The sequence below is a fragment of the Theropithecus gelada genome, chromosome 1 (genome assembly GCF_003255815.1).
Source record: "Theropithecus gelada isolate Dixy chromosome 1, Tgel_1.0, whole genome shotgun sequence".
Taxonomy (NCBI): domain Eukaryota; kingdom Metazoa; phylum Chordata; class Mammalia; order Primates; family Cercopithecidae; genus Theropithecus; species Theropithecus gelada.
In genome coordinates, this window is record NC_037668.1 from 205,196,178 (window position 1) to 205,201,111 (window position 4,934).

The following is a 4,934-nucleotide window of genomic DNA, read 5'->3' on the forward strand; positions in this document are numbered from 1 at the left end:
ACGAGGTCAAGACATGGAGACCATCCTGGCCCACATGGTGAAACCCCATCTCTACTAAAAATACAAAAATTAGCTACTCAGGAGGCTAAGGCAGGAGAATTGCTTGAACCCAGTAGGCGGAGGTTGCAATGAGCTGAGATCGCACCACTGCACTCCAGCCTGGCGACAGAGTGAGACTCTGTCTCAAAAAAAAAAATTTATTTTGCTTTTGTAGACTATGGATATGCATATACATATCCTAACTGGAAATTCTACAGTGGAAAGGAAAATACTATGACAAAAACTTCACACTGTCCCACTGTCTGACAGCTCTGAGATTATACTTTTTTTAAAGCTTACAGGACTTTAAAATAAGAACATCAAAGTGAAAGAACTGATATACCTTCCTGCAAAACTAGCACCTAGCCGGGACCCTTTCTGAGTGCGTGCAGTGTCTTAGCTTTTTTATGTTGTATTTTTTTTGTCCTGGTATTGCATTAATCGTGAGCCAATGGTTTCCTTTTATTCTTTGTCTCAATTTTTTTTTTTTTTGTCCCTGAGGCTACTGCGGACTGTTTAGCAATTTGTTGTAGTTGTTGACTATCAGCATATTCACCAAATTAAGTGAAACTCTTCATATGACAAAGTGACTAAAGAGTTCAAATTAGAAAAGAATGCAATGTGCAGATGAGCTCTGGATTTTTCCTGGTATCCCATTATAATGTTAGAAGTTACATGATTACATATTTCATCATTACGTATCTTTCGAAATGAAGAGTACAGTCTTAAATGACTCTGAACTGTAGTACAGAAGCAAGGTGCCATTTGCTTTCTTCAGTACTGGTGCTAAATTTACCAAGATTGACCATCTTGTTTCCTGAACACTAGGTGGTGCTCTTGGTAAGCCAAACTTCTAGGAAAAACCTGGAGACTGAGCCAAGTCAATCGATAAGAAACTTGCCGACAACTGGAATACTAATTACCAGTTGATTCACAGATAGGAAAGAACAGGTTATGATCTCAAGTTCTGTGAGGGGACACAGCAGGCCAAGAATGTGTGCTTGTTCAAACAAAGACTGATCTACAGAACACTTTAGTCTCCCTAAACCTGTTTTCAAGCATTTCACCTTTCACTCGAAACATGTAACATAGTAGTCTCCTGCAAGAAAGAAACCGGTACCCAGATACGGCAAAACAAGATCATGCTTAACAGGGTATCTTCTAGAAGGCAAGACCTGTACTTCTGCACTGTTTCTTATAGTACTCTAAACTATGTCTTTGCCTCTACCTGAGAGGTCTGAAAGAGCCAACAGGCAGTTTTTGGGGGTAAGTGAATGTTAGGGCTAGGTATTCTCATGGTCCATGGTTATACGCCTTTGCAAATAAACACCTTAATGAACGCTGACTCTTCTCTATACTTCTGAAGAATCAAAGTTATAGGCATATTTTCAAGCTAGAACACTCTTGAGACCCAGATCATTTCCAGGTTGTAAGCATTCGTGGTAAACTAAATATATAACCTGGATTTGCATGAAAGCTGGGAGGGTACCTTTTTTTTAAAAAAAACAAAAGATTCCTCATAGGACTCATATATGTATTTGTACGCCTTTAAAATAATTCAACAGGCAAATATTGGCTGGTCACGGTGGCACATGCCTGTAATCCCAGGTCTTTGGAAGGCCGAGGTGGATGAGTCCCTTGAGGCCAGGAGTTTGAGACCAGTCTGGGCAACATGGTGAAACCCTGTCTCTGCGAAAAATACAAAAATTAGCCGGGCGTGGTGGTGTGCATCTGTAATCCTAGGTACTTGGGTGGTTGAGGCGCGAGAATTGTTTTAACCTAGGAGGTAGAGGTTGCAGTGAGCCGAGATCGCATCACTGCACTCCAGCCTGGGCGACAGAGTGAGACTGTCTCAAAAATAAAAAAAAAATAAATAAAAATTAAAAAATATATATATATATATATGTGTTATGTATACATATATGTGTCTACACACGTCTAAGTGGATTTTTTTTATATGGACCCACATGTTTGTTGTTTTCTTAACACCAAATATTCAAACAGCCACCTTCATGGGATCCATGCGCAGAGGCTGGAGTCCAGCTTCTCCACATGAATTATTCAAATTGTTGGGTTTGTAGATCGTTTGGTCTCACTGATGTATGGCATTTTATTGTGCAACTACACCACAAGAGAGCACGTGTGCGTGTCCTACTTTCTAACCCTTCGTAACTGTTCTGTTCTCAGCTGCTTCCCTACCTTTTTTTCAGTGCCCTTCATTGTATTTCCAGTTGGTCACCTTGTAGCTTAAATTGAGTTAGTTCATCTTTTTCAATTCCTTTGCTGAGTTACTTCAACTTTTCGCAGCTTCATCAGTGTTTTTTCCCCCTTTGGTCCATTTTCCTTTTGAGATTTAAATTTCTAATTTCACATGTTAATTTTTATTTCTGCAAAGGCCTGTTTAATTCAGACTAGATATTGGTAGTTTTCTTCTGCCTGTGGTTGAGAATTTTCATCAGCTGTAAATTAATTCTCATTTTTTTCTTCAGGTAGTTTTTATGGATGTTATCTTCCATTTTCTGCTCATTTTAAAAGGTTTTACTTTCCTTGTCTTGCAAAACCAGTTGGTTCTCTGTAGGCAGGGGCAAGGGGTTTGTGTGGCTGAGTTCCTTGATTCAAGAATGTTCTGTTGATAGAGTTAAATGCTACCAGTTAAGTGCTGGCATTACAGGTGCGAGCCACCACACCTGGCCTGTTTTTTTCCTTTCTACTGCCACTCTAGGCCCCTGCTGCCCCGTCTTTACCCTCTAGTTTCCACCTGACTCTCAGCCCTCACGAGGGTTCTGATGCTGGCTCTCGTGTCAGATGTGCTTTTCTCTGCCTCCACATAAGTTGAAGTTTTTTGGCCAAGCGTGGTGGCTCAATCCTGTAATCCTAGCAACTCTGGGAGACCGAGGGGGGCAGGATCGTTTAAGCCCAGGAGTTCAAGACCAGCCTGGGCAACATAGAGGGACCTCATCTCTACAAAAAAATAAAAAAAAATTACCCAGGCATGACATGTGCCTGTGGTCCCAGCTACCCAGGAGGCTGAGGTGGGAAAACCACTTGAGCCTGGGAAGTCAAGGCTGCAGGGAACCCTGATCATTTCACTGCACTCCAGCCTGGGTGACAGAGCAAGACCCTGTCTCAAAAAAAAAAAAAAGAAAGGACAAAGTTGAATTTTTTTTCTGTCTCATAGATATGCTGTAGGCACAGATTATGGGTGACGGCTGTCTTTGGTCTTTATGGTTTTTGGAAGACTACGATAGAGCTTTAGATTTAGGAAGCACCCAATATTCCTTGGAAAACCAGAAGCTCAAGTACCTTCCTCTTAAATGTAAACACACAAGCAAGAAGTACCAAGACATTTAAGGAAAACTTTTAGCATGAAAGACAAAAATTGAAACAAAAAAATGTTAAATACTGTATCAATTAAGAGATTACATACTTTAAAATTAGAGAACAAAAAAGAGTTCCTGAAATTTAGAAACCTGATAGCAGACATCATATCCTCACCAGAAGAATGGGAAAACAGATGTACCCAAAGTCAAGACAAAGATACACAGTAACTAGAGAAGAAAATAATGGGTTCAAACCAGTAAAGGTCCTGCCTGGACAAAGGAGTGCCAGAAAGAAAGAACAGAAAATGGATGAAGAAAATTTTTCAAATGTCCCAAACTGGTGGCGTGTGATTTTACAGTCTGCATTCCTAGCACAGAGGTTGACAACTGGCACACATTAAAGCACACTATAAAACTATGGAGCCCTGGGATAAGAATAGTCTATGAACTTCCACAAAGAAAGATTACACAGGAAGAATCGGAAGTAAGAATGGCTTCAGATTTCTCAGTATCCACACACAGGAACCTAGAAGCAGTGAGGCAATTCTTTCAAAATTCTGGAACATGATTTCCAAAGGTACCAATGAAATGTGGTGGTAAAACAAAGATACTGGTCTCAGAAAATTTATCATCCATGCATTTCTACAGGAAGTAGTAGAGGGCATGCTCCATTCAGTAAACCAAGGAAGATGAAGACATGGGATCCAGGAAACAGAGTGGTGAAGGGAATCTCTAGAACACAGGTGAAGGGAGACCCAAGACAGACAGCTGTGCCCCAGGTGGTAAGGGCAACCAGTCCAGATGGATGCAAGTTAGAAGTCACAGGGAACAAACAAAAAATGAAGACATGAAGGGAAAAAGTAAGTTGTGGAAGAAAGTAACGTCAACATGATTTTACTGTATGTCTCAGCTTTGACTAGCACAGCCATAACAGGAACACAAACCTGATCTCGGTTACAGCATAATAACAGAAGGAAGACCAGGGGAGATGGATGTCTGCTTGCCTATGTGTGGTAGAGATGGAGGAACCTTGGAGAGAGATCTGCCATGTGGAGAAGTTAGGAGAAAACGCGTAACACTGAAAAAAATCAAGATGCAGCAATGCAATTATATTATCTAAACTACTGGGCGGGGAGATATCCAAAGAATCATTTAAAACAGTTCAAACTTGTTTTCTCAGGGGAAGAAGGTGAGGGACTACTGTTTTTTAATTTTTTTAAATTAAGAATTTTTAAAGGCAGTAATTTTTTTTTTTTTTTTTTTGAGACAGAGTCTCGTTCTGTTGCCCAGGCTGGAGTGCAGTGGCAGAGACTCACTGCAACCTCTGCCTCCCAGGTTCAAGTGATTCTCCTGCCTCAGCCTCCTGAGTAGCTGGAACTACAGGTGTGTGTCACCACACCAGGCTAATTTTTGTATTTTTGGTAGAGACGATGTTTCACCATGTTGGCCGGGCCGGTCTCGAACTCCTGCCTCAGTGATCTGCCTGCCTTGGCCTCTCAAAGTGCTGGGATTACAGGCTGAGCCACCATGACCAACTGGGACTACTGTTTTTCTTAACAACCACAGACAAGTTGA